General features: G+C 41.2%; 1 protein-coding gene and 1 long non-coding RNA gene across 3 annotated transcripts in view; both read left to right on the forward strand.

Annotated features, from left to right (window-relative positions):
- LOC127692681 (uncharacterized) overlaps window positions 1-15,928 on the forward strand; it is a 278,157-nt gene that overhangs the window by 25,712 nt on the left and 236,517 nt on the right. The gene's annotated exons all lie outside the window — the stretch shown is intronic.
- LOC127692688 (uncharacterized) lies at window positions 6,445-12,952 on the forward strand. Of its 2 annotated transcripts, XR_007979511.1 has the most exons (3): window positions 6,445-6,531; window positions 9,580-10,029; window positions 12,695-12,952. It is a non-coding gene; the product is annotated as an uncharacterized LOC127692688 (long non-coding RNA). The 2 variants fall into 2 exon arrangements; XR_007979510.1 differs by lacking the exons at window positions 6,445-6,531; window positions 9,580-10,029 and adding an exon at window positions 10,036-11,852.

Raw genomic sequence — 15,928 nt, forward strand, 5'->3', positions numbered from 1 at the left:
TAGAACTGGAGTCTTAGGTAACTAGGTGCTGGATGTGGCCTCTTGCATGACCCTGCCTCCTCTTTGGGGGAACTTTGCCAAAGGCAGAGTCTCCTCCATTCCTGTGTCTCCCTCTGGGGCAATGTTTACAAATTCAGGGTCCCCAGAGACAGCAATCCTGTGAAAGCTGGCAGCCCCAGGGCTCCTTGGAGCCTGCAGCCCACTCCAATTACAAAGAAACTCAGAGGGCTCTGCTGAGCTATTTACATGGGTGGCTGGGGGAATGGGGCACTCAGCAGGACTGGGGGTCCTTCTGCCTGGTCTCAACTCCTGTCTCTGCTGCCTCTGCCTGGCTTGCACAGCCAGAAAGGGTCGTCTGGTTTAGGGTGGTTGAAGACTCAGGATTCTAATTCCAAGCATTAGACTTGGAGATTTGGGCCATTTCTGTTTCCCACTGCTCTTCCCAGCCAGGCTTCTCTCTAGCTCTGGACAAACCCTTTTGCTCTCATGGGCCTCAAGTTTCTTATCTGTAAGACATGGGAACTAGCATAGGAGAGCACTGTTAAAACTCAGTGTCCCGTGGCATAGCCTGGTGAAGAGAAACCACCCACACATGACCACTGCTACTAAGAGCAGCTCTTACTGAGAGGTCAGTAACTGATCACAGTATCAAGTATTAGATAATGGATTACAGGAAGGACTACATAGATGATTATAGTTTATCATTTATTCAACACTTAATGTATCCTAGAACACTGCTCCAACACTGTCAATTAAATATACACCAGTCCTGTTTACAGATGGGAAAACTGGGTCTAAGAAGGACCTTGATTTCATACAGTCTGACTTTTGAATATTAAGGTGACTGTCTATATCCTTCTGTATGCTGTGGATAAATAAATATAATTATGTGCCTAGATATAAAGGCACACATAGGTGAATATATTACTATTGATACATTAATAATAAAATAAGAGGCTGGACATGAAGTCAGGGAGGTTCTCAAGGCTTTATTTCACACCCTTCTAGTTCCATGGGTGAGAACTACTCTGGCTGGTAGTGCAGGGAAGGCTGGCAGGATGCTTATGAGGATAGTGTTTGCAGAACAACCAAGCTTCAGACAGACCTCTAATGGAGAGGGAGGCTTTGGTGGGAGGCTTTGGTTTCTCCCCAATCAGTTCCCAAAGTACTGGCCTTCCTGGAGGCTGTGTCCCACCCTTTTTCCAGGCACCCTTAGCTTTCCCACATTGAGAGGGGAGGAGAGGGCTGGGTAACTTCTCTTAGAGCTTTAGGGTATCAGAACACTCTTCAGATACAAGAGAGGGTGTGTGGTGGGGAATCTAAAGAGCTGGTTAGCTAGAGTTGGCAGCTGAGATTGGGAGTCGCATACCTGGGTGGGGAGTCCTAGGTTTTCCTGGGCCTCCATTTTGCTGTCTCTGTGAATCTGTAGTCTTCACTGCCTGCGGCCCCTTCCTCTTCCTACACTTGTTGTGTCTCTTGCTCATAGATGTATCATCTCTGTCCTGTAGGGAAAAGCCATGAGCATGAGAGATGACAATCATTGTCCCCCCATGGAGACAGCTGGAGAGTCCAGCACAAACATTGCTGGGCAAACCCTACTGTTGCTGCCCTATGGTTGTATGGACTTGCTATATCATAGAACCTCTTTGGCCTCAGTTTCTACTCCTGCTGTGGGGTTAGCTAACTTGTCCTTTCCTGCAGGGTCACGGGACATTATTAAGTGGGTGATGTGACCAACCTCCTTCACAGGCTCCGTGAGGAGTCTAATACTATGTTGGTTGTTTCTGTTTCTGGATGTCTGGGAGGACTTGAGTTAGGTAGAAGATCAAGACTTTGAACCATAAATCAGGAAAATGAAGTGCAGGATAATTTGGGCTAGATCAGTTTTTTCAGAGGAAGAACTTGACGGACAGATGAACTGATATGTACCCGCCCAGTGAGCTAGGAGCACAAAGCAGACAGGGATGCTGGAGACTTGCTACCCTAGGTCTCCTCCCAATGCCCTTTGATGTCTGCACCTGAGGCTCAGCGTTTGCAGTGGCAGGAAAGATTCGTGATTTTTTCTGGAGAGAGAAAGGAGACTCAGAGTCCTAATACAGGCTTCCTGAAGCAGTAAATTGTGTTGTGCGTGCGTGCGTATCTGGGGGCTGCTTTGTACATGGGCAAGTGCCTCTCCTAAGTGTTCCTTGGGCATCCCTGTCTGAGGTTGCAGTAAACAAACTTTAAAGCCTCTGGCTTATTGCTTGCCCAGATTGTCTGTGTGTAGACTCCTGGTGGCCACAAGAGGGCAGCATGGTGCAGGAGTCGATTCTTGATGGTTTTACCCAGGGAGAGCTGGAGCTGGGAGAGTGGCAAGTGGATTGCCAGCCTGGGCTTTTGGAGCCTGCCAGGAGTCAGGGCTAAGCTTCTGACAGGGAGGGCTTCTCTGTAGAGCTTTCCCTACTCTGGTTCTATCTGTGTGGCCTGAGGACACCCCAGTACAGCCACTACCACACTGTGGCCTTTGATGGCACTGAACTGTGGGCATCTTCAATGGAGAGAAGCTTTGGGACAGACATTGAGCAATGATAGGAGAAGTGTGCAAATCTCTGGAAACAGCATCAGTATGAGTCAAGATCAGGCAAGGAGCTGGAGCAGCAGGTCAGTTCATGATGGTGAACTTATCAGAGCTGCCTTATTGGTATGTCATTCTGTAATATATAACCTGACAAACAATATTTAGTTCTAAAAAGATATTTGCATGGAATGTGCAAGGTGCACAGATCAGTTAAGGATGAATTTTTGCTTCCTGTTTGAGCAGGTAAAAGACAACTGTCATTTTTATGAGCTGGCTTGATCAATATCCAAATGGTAATATATCTTCAGTCGTGCCATATCAAAAGATGATTTTTTTTCATGGTTTCCTGGACCAAAGAGTTCCTCAGAGCAGTCATATCCCTTGAAGGAGGCAGTATGGCCCAATGACTGCAGTGGATCAAATAGTGCCCTCCCCCCCACCCCCCACCCCAGTTCATGCTCATGTGGATTCCTTTTCAAGCAGTGCCTTTGCAGATGTAGGGACTTGAGATGAGGTTGTGTAGTGCTGCTGGGACAGGTCCCAAACCCATGACTGGAGTCCTTATTAAGGCCATTTGAAGACTCAGATGTGTCCATAGGATGTTTGAGCAGAGAGACTGGAGTGAGACATCTACAAGTCAGAGTATGGGAAGGGTGGACAGAAACCACAAGGAGATGCTGGAGGCAAGGGAAGGCTGCTCTGCAATGCTCCAAGGGAACAAGACCCTCCTCACACTTCAGCTCCAGACTCCTTCAGAACTGTGAGATGCACTCTGGTGACACATCACATGGCAGGTTCAGGAGCCCGTGTAGTATTCTAGGGACATGGATGGATGGTTGGCCATGGACACATAGCCTTATTTCCATTCCCATGGAGCTGAGTGGCCTTAGGGGATGCTCACTGATCCCTTCAAGTCTTGTTTTCATCTCTGACACAGAAGTATTTTCTTACATGACTGTGTGAGCAGAGTGTTAAGAATTCCAAAATACAGGGCTGGAGAGATAGCTCAATGGTTAAGAGCACTGACTGGTCTTCCAAAGTTCCTGAGTTCAGTTCCCAGCAACCACCTGGTGGCTCACAATAATCTGTAATGGGGTCTGATGCCCTCTTCTCTGTGTCTGAAGACAGCAACAGTGTACTCACATACACAAAATAAATAAATCTTTAAAAAAAGAAAATAATTTCAAAATAGGGGTTGGAGAGATGGCTCAGAGGTTAAGAGCACTGACTGCTCTTCCAGAGGTCCTGAGTTCAATTCCCAGCAACCACATGGGGACTCACAACCATCTATAAGGAAATCTGATCCCTCTTCTTGTGTGTCTGAAGATAGCTACAGTGTACTCACATAAAATAAATAAATAAATATTATTTTAAAAAATAATGTCAAAATAATGATAATGGATCCCATAAGCAAGTGTTAGGGACCCTCTGGGAGAGGAACCCATCCCAGCATCTGGACACATATGCCAACAGTGCTGAGGCTGAGATGTGCCGCTCCCTGAGTTGTCTCTCTTCTAGTTTTGGCTTTGTGCATGTCCAGCTGGTAATCAGTGCCGCAAATTTTTATCTGATGAGAGTCACGTTTAATTAAGTCTTGGATTTTTATCATATTTTCAACCCATGATCATATAATGTTATTGTTAAAGGAATTTTTGAAGATGTGATTAAAAATAATAATGACTTGACGTTGAGATAATCAAAAGAGAGGCCATGTGATTGGGCTCAATCTCATTACATTCCTCTAAAAGCAGAGTGTTCTTTATGGCTGGTGACAGATGGAGAGAGGTCAGAGAAATTTGAAGCATGGGACTGATTTAGAGTGCCCTTGCTGACTTTGAAGATGATGAGCTGCAAAGAAGGCCTTGAGAGAAGGCTCTTCATGCTGAGTGTGAGCTCTGATCAACAGTCAACAAGGCTTCTGCCCTATAACTGCATGAAAAAGTTCACTCACTGTCTACAACCAGAAACAATTTAGAAGTGGCTTTCTCCCCAGCCCTCCCATACTGGCACTGGGTTTCAGATCTTAAGTCAAGAACCCACTCATCTGTATGGACTTCTGACCCACAGAACCATAAGATGATACAGGGTGCTCTTTAAACCCTTTTTCTTCTAGTAATTCTTTGTCTAAAATTAGCAAACTAATATAGCCCATTGAAGTGTCAGCTATTAACTCCTTAAGTGTTTCGTAACTAGGATCTCTGGAAGTGGATGATTCCAAACAAGAAAATAAATGAGTGTATGTGAGGTATCTATCTATTGGTAGAGGAAAATGACTTGGCTTTCTGACAGTTTCAGGAGAGATGTGATGCCTCCTATACATACAAAAAAAAGGCAAGGGACTTTTTTAAAAAAACGTTATGATCACTGTTGAGGTTTTAAAAGATCATCTTTACCCTTTTCTTCTTGCTGTATATTTTAAGTTTTAGGAATTCTCCATGCTCAATTTGAAACATGTGCAAAAATTCACAAGCTGTAAAGGGTTTTGTTAAGAGGCATACACAATTCTCATATGCAAATGGGACTGCATATGAAAAAATGCAGAAAGATGTCAATAAAAAATTGTACTGAGCTACCTAATGACTCTCTAAGTGACAAAACACTACACTAGAAGCTGAGTAAACTTAATCTGAAATTCATATTTTAATAGAGGCATCTGAACAAGTTGACAACCAATAGGGGAATAAAACATGCATTGTGGGCTGAAGTTACCTTGGCCAATAACCATTCTGCTAAAATTCAAGAACATTTAGAAAAAAGCTGTGATAGTATAGGATGGTATATTGATTCACAATGTAAGTGAGTCTGTCTTCAGGCAAGAACAACAATACTATTATCTTTGTGGTCTGAGGCAATACTACAAGGGGAAAGAGAAGAAGGTAGAGAGAAGAGAAGAGATCATGGGTTAGGAATCTTGAAAACATGGCCATGAGGGCTGGCCAGGTGGAGTAAGAGCAGCCTAGATGAATATGACAAATCATATTGTGGGATTATTGGCAGAGAGGTCAACATAACAGCAGAGAGGGTAGATTTCTGCCCAGCTCTAGTGCTCAGTAAGCCTTTTTATTAATATGAAATTTTTAGGTCTCTCATCTAGGAATTGAATGATCAAAGAAGCTGTAGAAACCTTCAGCTGAGGAGCCCCGGGGACTACAGTCAGGGAGAACCACTTGAGTAGTGGCTCTGAGGCTCCTGACACCTCATAAACTGCCACATAGCAGTCTGTGGATTAGAGGGGGAAATCAGTGCTGCTGGTCAACCTAATACACATCCTCACCCATGGGATTTGCTGTTCCCAAAGTTCTGTTGGCCGCCACCATGGCCCCACATACCCAAACCCACTGGCAGGTTCCTTGAGTCAGCCCTCACTTACCATCCTCCTCACAATCCACAGTTCTGTGTTAGGAGGTTTGGCGGCAGCTCTGGCCACAACCACTACACAGGGAGTTAGCATGCAGGCAAGGACTCCTGTGAAGCTCATAGCTGGAGGTGGCATCCTGAAGCACCAGATGTGGGCATGCTCCCCATCCTGAAAGGCTCCAGGACAAATGGGAGCGCTCCTCTTTGTAAATCTGTGGGATGAGAGCATAATTTTACTGGGGTGAGCAATGGGGGGTGAGCAATGGGGAAATCATATGGCCTCACACCTGTACCTGAACCCCAAGCCACCACACCTGCTGTGGTCCCTCGCTCCCATGCTGCTACAAAGCTCCCAGCACTCAAGTGGATTCTCCCTAAGTTTTATTTTGTGCTTTGACCCAAAACTCTGATAAAAGTAAGGCAAATTTCATTATGTTTTAGGTCCATTTTATACTTAAACACTCTCAGTAGATTTTCTTGGATGCCTTTGCAGTGCTTAAGCAGGCCTTGAGGGACTACCAGAAGAATGTTTCATTGTATTCTTTTCCCAGCCCACAGGAGTAGCCTTCCTGCCAAGAATAAACAAGTCCTAACTCTGCAGACTCCTACACAACTAGGTAGGAAACTATAACTGAACTGTGCTTTCAGCTTCACTAAAATTATGTTGTGGTTTATTTCTGTGAATATTGTATATTGAGGAGCATAAGCTGTATTTGGGCTTTTGGATTTTCTTTCCAATAATCATTACTGGAGGTTCATTTAGTGATCAATTTTACTGTGTACTATTTGTAGGTATGCTCATACCCATGTAACATATTCTTCTATATTTAATTTTAAATATCTTACATTTGAAGGGCTTATAGCAGTCTCCAGTTTGAAAATATTGCCAATAACAGTTGTCAAAAGAATCTGTATATATGTAAAAAAATCATTAGTTTATTTTTTAAATGATGTTCCACTGACTATAGGGACTATAGGGACTATAGGGAAAGACTATGCATTTCATTTATACATTTCAAAAGGACTAATAAATCTGGAGAAAATTTCTTAAATGAAAATGGACAGTGATAACTGTGAAATCATTATTCTCAGGATTGATTTCAACCCATCTATCTGTGGCATGCATGGTTATATAAGAGGAACATTTTCTTCGAATCACCATGGACATGTGTTCTTTGTACTTGTTATTTAGATTACTAACTTAAGTTGTGTCCACCCTTTCTAAAGCACTGTCTCACAAGAAACCTCAGATAACCCTCCTTCTAGCTTTGCACTGTTACTCTGTAACAGTTTCCTCTGAGACTGAAGCTTTCTAGTCCACAGGAACTCTCTTTTTCAGCAGGAAGAGAAACAACTCCAACTAGCATCAAGAGTCCCTGAAAGTAACCAGACTTTCTAGGCTCTTTCTTCCAAAGAATAAACAAGGCAAGCCGCTGTGTGAATCACTCTCAAACAAGCCAAGCTGCAAAGACTCAAAACCCAACCCAGCTATGTGAAATAGATGTAGATCAACTGCGTCCCTTGGGAAGAGCTCTCTGTCCAATATGTTGAGCTGCCTGAAAGGAGGGTTCTGGGTTCCCAAAATTTTCATAATGTTGCCAGTTCTGGGGTGGACTTTGATGATGCGATTGTTTTTGAATCATTTGTTCTCCTGTGAGTAAGCTCTCACCAGTATTTCTGTAAATAACTCCAATAAAACTCACTGTTTTATTAATTATACTTGTGTGGTATACATACTTTTGTCTGTTTTGCGCTCTCTATCTGGGGTAAGAAGCAGAAGTTTTGTAATACAACTGTTTGCTGAGTTTACTTAAAAGTTTACCAACCATTAAAATGTAAGGCAAATAATCATAACTTTCAAGTTCTTTGTAAAGTGCATATTTTACAGACTCTGGACTAAGTTGGTGCAATAATTGTAACTTCCAAATGTCCCATAGACACCCCTCTCCTCAAACACCTGAGGCTATAGCCATGAGTAATTATATTCTCCAAAGGTCCCATAGACACCCCTCTCCTCAAACATCTGAGGCTATAGCCAAGAGTGGTAGCTTCTCTTGTGGGTCTGGGTCCATTCAGAGATTCACCAATATAACTAAAGTTTTCTTTTTAGAAAAAAATAGATGCTTTTTATTTAAAAAATAATAATAATAAATTGACAGGAACAAACCAGAAAGAGTTCTGTAGGTGAGGCCTCTAGTCAGCTGTGGACAGTTGTCAAGGATTAGGAAGACAAAAGCACAAAGGTATAATTTTAGGGAGCCAATTTAACTCATTTCCTGTCTGGGTGCAGGTAAAGATTGATTATGTAGCAGACACCCAGTAGGTGACTCAGCCATCCAAGCAAGCAATCATTTCACACAAAAGTGAAACTTGGCAGTTAGCCTGTTTAATCTTGTGACCCATTACCTATTCTTTGTAAGAAAAGCTGAAGTAGTGAATCATTTAACAGCAATCAAAAGCATCTAATAATAGCCTAAGTGCACAGGGAGGTTGTCTTTCTTAGGCAAGTTAGCTGACAGGGTATATTCAAGATAGGGACAATATCCTCATGGATTATACAAGCTAAAAGCAATTTTGTTTTCACAAGCCTTTACAGCCCAGTAAATTATCATTTAAACAGTATGTCCACCATCACACTGCTCATAACCTGATGGTGAATCCTTGTTGTTGAAGACACCAATAGTATAGTCAATGTGAAGAGACACAAGGAGCCTGCCTCTGCACTTCCCTGCTGTGCAGGGGTAGAGAAGTTAAAGCTCCTTCCCTCCCCCTTATAGGCACCTCTGTCCTTTGGAGATGACCAGGAACCTGAGACTAGATAGGTCTGGAATCTTGTGAAAGCACAGTGCTCTTATTCTGCTAAGGAACATAACAATAAAACAATCCTAATGACATATTGTTCTCCCCATAGATTGGTTCCTTGATCAATTCACATCAGAGGAGCTTCTTGTAGAAGATGTTAACAGACAAAGAGATTCACGACTAGTACTGTGCAGGGAGTGATGCAGCCCTCACGGCTCAGGGTTCTGCAACAAAGAGGAGGCAGAAACATTGTAAGAACCTGTGTTGACTGTTGACTCTAAGGAAACAGTGTCTTCCATACACAATAGAAACTGATGCACATATGAAATCAGAGTGACTGTGGAGTCATGCACATGACCCACACAGGCACCCCAACACTGAGAGGGTTATGGTCAGACTAGGTAGCTTTCAGGTAGTTAAAATAGCTAGAACCTAGATCCCTGGGGAACTCTATCACCATGTCTGAGTCTGAACTGGTCATAGACATGGGTCCCACGCCGTAACTAAGAAACTATCTGCCATTGACATAAGCTGGCATAGGGAAAATCAGTTTTCTCCAATAGAGTTTCACTTAGTATAGCATCTATATTTCAGGGCAGGTTTGCTGCGCAGAATTAGAAAACCAGAGAATATAGAATTCATGAATTTTTGTGGGAACACTTTCCTTCATTTTTTAAAACGTTGTTTATATTATTGTTTTTTGTTTGTTTTGATTTTCATGTGTGTGTGTGTGTTATTCTTAAAAATGGAGAATATAAATCTGCGTGGGTAGAGAGGTAGAGAGAATATGTGAGGAGTGTTCTCCATTTTACCTTTATAATCTCCATTTTCCTATGCATCACCTCTGTCTCCTCTCTATCTAGAGGCAGTTAGTCCTTTGTCCTCCATGGAAAAGTTTCTGGGAACCTGATGTCAAATGTCACCTGTGCATACTTCCCTGAGAAGTGGAATCTGGCTGCAGTGCAACACCAAGAGAAGGTATTTTATGAAACTTGCAAGGAGAGTTACCAGAATTAGGAGCTACTCATTTGGAGGCTTCTATGAGACATTTCTGGATATTCCTCCAGGCCACTGAGAGAGACAAGTAGCTGTCTGGACCTGCTGACAGTGAAGGCCTCTCTCTGCCTTGCCCAGTGACAATCTTCTAATGTAAGAATGAGGCTCTTTCCTGAAAGGCTCTCTGCTGAAATCCAGAAGACCCAGGTATGGGGCAGTGCATGAGACTGCGTGCCTCTTGCTCAGCTTCCAGAAGATGCTCATGGCCTACTGGATTATATCCGAGAAGAAAGGAGGCACAGGACAAGGAAAGCACTGTATATTTTACATCTTTACATTTACTATCTTTCTCATCCTCTGGGACTTTCTACTTAGGACTCTGTCACTTTTAGGGTACTGGTATACATATGAAATAATTCTGGTAATATCTTTGCTATGTAAACTTCCTATCTGCCTAAATGTGTAAAATTGCATCTCTAGTCCATATTTGTTTAAAGCATAACCTCAATGAGACGTTAAAATGAAAGTATATATGGAAAGCAAGTTTCTAGGCAGACTGCGCATGCCCGGGCAGCAGACTGATTGCAGTACCCTCCTCTAAGTCCCATCTTCAAAACCCCTTCTTCTATCAGTTTAATTTTAATTTAAAACTTTACTTAATATATATTTAATTTTTAATTTTGGGTGGAAGTTTCCAGGGGAAAGAGTAGATGTGGTCAGACTAGAAAAGGAGTGTTACTGGGTGGCACGATGAGAAATTCACAGAGAATCAATAAATACCATATGTTTTGAAAAGGAAAAAAGTTAGACAACCCAAAAAAGACAATAACAAAAGAAGAAAAGAAAGCTAGGATTCTCTTTAACAACTAGCTTCCAGAAATAACGTCCACAGGAAGAAAGTCATACTAGTATTACTCAAAAAAGAGGAAGATAGGCCAAGAAATAGGTTCCTAAATTTAGAAAGTGTCTTAATTTATTACTGTTGCTATGATAAAACACTGATGAAAAGCAACCTACAGAGGACAGGTTAACACTTCACAATATACTCCTTGTTACAGTTAACTACTGAGGAATGTCAGGGCCCAAACTGAAGCAATGCAGGAATCTAGAGGAAAGAACTGAAGCAGAGGCTATGTAGGAGTGCTGCCTCATGACCTGCACCTCATACCTTCCTTTATCTCAATATAGCTCAAGGGTGGCACCATCCTGCAGATCTTGTCCTTACAAACTCCATTGTTAATCAGGACAATATCCCATAGACTTTCCTAGACAATCGGCCAATCTGGTGTTACAGTTTCTCAACTAAAATTCCTCTTCTCACCAACTTGTCTTATTCATTTTCTATTGCTTTAATAAAGCACTGAGATTAAAGCAGCTCATAGAATGAAATACTTATTTGGGAATTAGATATCCAGAGAGATTAATGTCCTTCATAGTCATGACAGAGGAGCATAGCTGCAGGAAGGTAGGACAACCAACAGGAAGCAGAGAGCTGGTGGCTCTCATCTTAGGCAGCAAACACAAAGCACAGAGAGTACACTGCAAATGGCACCTGCCTTCTGTGACCTTAAATTTAATCAATGACAAACCTCCTATGAGGAGGCCAAGCCATTTCAACCACCCAAAAGTTGTCACAAAGATGGTGTCATATATTGTGATGCCTGCAGTTACACGGCCATCCCATTCAAAGCATCAAAATAAAACTTTGCCTCTGTCCCCAAACCCCTGCAAAAAAATCACCAATTCAAGAAGCCTTGGAAGTCATTGCTGTGATTCACCAGTCATTATGGCAGCATATCAGTTCTGAAATGTTACATTGCTTTAGTAGTTTCCCCATTCTTTGCAATATATATGAAATTTTAACTAGGTTAAGTTAGTTGCAAAGAACTTAGAGTCTCCATTTCAGACATAGACTTCATTTCACAGTTTCATATCTGCTTGTAGTTACTGCTACTTTCCTTATCATTTTGGATATCAATTTTTTATTATCCAATCTTTTTTTGGCCATGTGGTGTTACAGATATCTATCATACATATCATGATTGACAACTGTGTAGATATATTTGGATAGAATAACAATATCGTTGTGACCATAACCAAAAGAGGTCAGATGACATAAAGACATCAGTAAATACTGCTGGTAAGTCACTTGTTATGATAAAAAAAACATGAATGGCCACAGTGGTAAACCACAGATGCTCATACTACAGAAGTAAAGATTTCATCTGATGCTCCTCAGGTGGAAGGTCCTACAAGTTAAGAGAACTTTTAATTAATTATCACAGGGAACGAACAATAATATCATTCCTTGATTTCATAAATGTGTAAATATCAGAACAGCGTTTTAGCATATCATGGTATTAAAGCATTGGAAAATATTTTAAACAACACTTAAATTATGTGGTTATATGTATATATACATAGGCAAGCATACAGACACACATATATACATACATACATACATACATACATACATACATACATACATACATGTATGTATGATAAGGGAATTCTTTTTTTAAACCCTGTAAGAATTCCAGAATATTACTTGCTATATTTCTATCCTTTTCTTCCCATGGTCCATAAGTCATGTAGAATAACTTAGATATGAAATTATTTTTAAAAAAGTTCACTTAGAAACAATTATTTGATTTAAAAATGCCCTAAACTTACTTACTACAAGATTAAACCATGTGACAGCAAGCTGTGCTATCCTTGTACAAAAACAATGATGTTTGAGAGATGATCTTGCCAAATGCCTAGCATTTGGTATAAATATTAATTTGCATGGGATCTACCACAACACATATGTGAGAATCTTAACCTGCAATATTATTCAAATTCAGATATAGTGTTAACTCAAGTAATTCTTTGTGTAGATTCTTTGTTCATAAAATATACTGAAAAACTAGTCTTATCTGAAATGGGGTGAATCTATCATCTGAGAATGTTTGTACAATGAAATTTTTATGTTTCCTTTAGCAGGGGAAAATGAAACAACTTCAACATATATCTTTTCACAATGGAAATTTCCTCATGACTGAAGAAGTTGCTGGTCATTTTATTTCAGTGTTCCCTTCTACCTCCCTCTTAACCACAGCAGAAGAGATTATTATGAGAAACAACTTCAGTTTTATATTTAACCATATTGTTACATAGTTTCACTCACTATATTTATTTTATGTTGTGTATTACACATTCTTATCTATTAATATTAATAAATGGTATTAAATTATGTTATTGCTTAGACTCCAATTTGTCTGATTCATGATTCTCCATAGTCTTTGGAAAATGGCATTTTCAGTATTCTCCTTCACCTCTGTTACTTAGGCACCTGTATTCCTGTGACAGATTCATGTTAGTATTTGTTTCTTCCAAAGTTCCAAAAATGGGCATTCTATGTACTGCTCAATAAATGAAAGGTAGGGATTTATCTACCCAAATTCTTCCATATTGTCACTATAAAATACTCCCCATGGCTAAGTGTCAACTATTTAGTTGTACAATAAAATCAGACTCACTCCTGTGCATTGGAGCAACACTTTTTTAAAAGAAAATAGTATTCCTATTTCTGTAAAATGGTGCTCTAGAAAATTGTTTACATTAGGAAAAATAGCTCATTATTTGAGGGCTCAAGATATCATCAAAGAGCACTTGGGATGTCAGGAGGTTGTAAATAGTGAAATCCTTTACCTAGTTGAGAAGCAGAGGATGATGAATATTCATATTCAGTAAGCTTCTTCCTTTTATACATTCGAAGAACCATGAAAGGAATTGTAGAACCCAGTTACATTGTTAGTTTGCCCATATCAGTTCCTTAAGCAGAGACATTAATACATTATATATATCCTGAGTTTTGCAAGCAAATGGATGAAATTAGAAAATATCATCATGAGTGAGGTAACTCAGACACAAAATGACACACATGGTATGTAATCAGTAATAAGTGGATATTAACAAAAAAGACAAAGAAATACAGAATACCAAGGATACAGTCCACAGAACTCAAGAAGTTAAACAAGCTGAAGGTGAGGATGGCTCAGTACCACCAGAGTAAGAAGAAAGCAATCACAAGGGGGTAGGGAAAGAACTGGGAGGGAAAGTGGACAGATGGGAGCTTGGTGGGGGGGGGGGATCCTGGTCTGTTATTGGGTGACAGAAAAGGACTGAAGCCCTGAGGGCCAGCAGAAAAAAATGGTAACAGGCAACCTCAGGAAGTAGGATGTTGTGGGGGGAGCTTGCAGAATGTACCAGAGATGGGAGGTGAGAGGCTTTCAGGACTCAAAGGGCAGGACCTCAGATGAAATCCCTACAGTAGAGAGAGGAAACTTATAGAGCCTGCCTTCAGCAAGAAGACAGGGCATCAAGTGAGGGATAGGGTTGCCACCCCACAGACAAACTCTGACCCACAATTGTTCCTGTCTGAAAGAACTGCAGGGATGGACATGAAGAGGAGACTGAGGAAAAGAAGGACCAGGGACAGGCCCAAAGTGGGATCCAGCTCAAGTGGAGGCCCCAAGGCCTGACACTCTCCTGAGGCTATGGAGATTTAAGAATAAGGGTGCCATCATGACTGGCCTCCGAAAGACCCAATAAGCAGCTGAAAGAGTCAGATGCAGATATTTGCACCCAACCAATGGACAGAAGCTGCTGACTCCCATGGCTGAATTAGAGGAAAGTTAGAAGAATGAGAACAGGAGGGCGACTCAGTAGGAGAAAAAGCACTCTCAATTAACTTGGACCCCGAGGTCTCTCAAAACACTAAACCACCAATCAACCAGGCAACATACACCAGCTGATACGAGGCTCCCCACACATGTACAGCAGAGGACAGCTGGGTCTGGTTTCAGTCAGAGAAGGTGCGCCTAACACTCAAGAGACTAGCTGCCCCAGGGGATTTAGAGATCTGGTGGGATGGAGCGGGGGTGGGGTGAGGGTGTTAGGCACATCCTTGTGGAGACTGGGGTTGAGGGGGAGGAGGTATGTGAAGTGGAACACTCAGAGTGCAGATGATGAGAATAAAATCTGGAGTGCAAAAATAGATAGATATTCTATCTATTTTCTTAGGAACCACCAGACTGATTTCCAGAGTGGTTGTACCATTTTGCAGTCCCACCAGCAGTGGAGGAGTGTTCCTCTTTCTCCACATCCTTGCCAACACCTGTTGTCTCCTGAGTTTTTAATCTTAGCCATTCTGACTGGTGTGAGGTGAAATCTCAGGGTTGTTTTGATTTACATTTCACTAATGACTAATGCTGTTGAACATTTCTTAAGGTGCTTCTCAGCCATTCAAAGTTCTTCAGGTAAAAATTCTTTGTTAAGCTCTGTACCCCCATTTTAATAGGGTTATTTGGCTCTCTGGAGTCTAGCTTCTTGAGTTCTTTGTATATATTGGATATTATCCCTCTGGGCTCAAAGCCAGGGCTTGAGCAGAGAAACAGGAACAAAGAAATGCATTACATTGCCACCAGAGAAACCTCAGAGGGAGGACCCAGCTGTAGTTTTCCTTCTCCCAAGTGCAAAATGTGTAAAGTGTAAACAGAAAATAAACCTGCAGTTTTAATTGAATCATCCTCCTGCCCCCCAGTGTCCAGGGATAGACAAGTGTAGAGACAATCCTGGCTTTTCTATTGCCTACCTGCTTGTTCAACATAAGGAATGGGGTGAATCAAGAAGGGACCAGCTTCCTTTCCTTATAGCTCTAGGGTAGTACTTGGAGTCATTCATTCCCACAGCTGCCAGTGTCCCCAAAACTAATTCACTAATTGATCAGAGAAGTCGTTCACTCCTCAGCCTGACTTAAGACTAAGAAACACCATCTATCTGTTGATTATGTGGCATATAGTATATATATATATATATATACATATATATATATGTATATATATATATATACTATTTATATAAGTATATCTCTATGTAAATAAAAAGTCAGGCATTGTTCTAATCAGCCTTTATATGTGACATTGTTGTTTTTCTTCATAGCTTTTACTATTTTGATTCCTCTGCACATGTAATATTTGAGTATTATGTGTCTACTTGATGATCTGTATGCTTTTAATACTTTCACAGGTATCTCTTATTTGGGGAATCTGTTTTCTGACAAATCATATACAAACAGTTAATTCATTGTATTCAATAGAGTCAGTAAACACTAAGACTTATCTAAGGTCCCTAGGTTTTAGTCTTGAGAGTCCCTCCTCTCAGGTCTCTGAT

Source organism: Apodemus sylvaticus, chromosome 9, assembly GCF_947179515.1.
Source record: "Apodemus sylvaticus chromosome 9, mApoSyl1.1, whole genome shotgun sequence".
Classification (NCBI taxonomy): Eukaryota; Metazoa; Chordata; class Mammalia; order Rodentia; family Muridae; genus Apodemus; species Apodemus sylvaticus.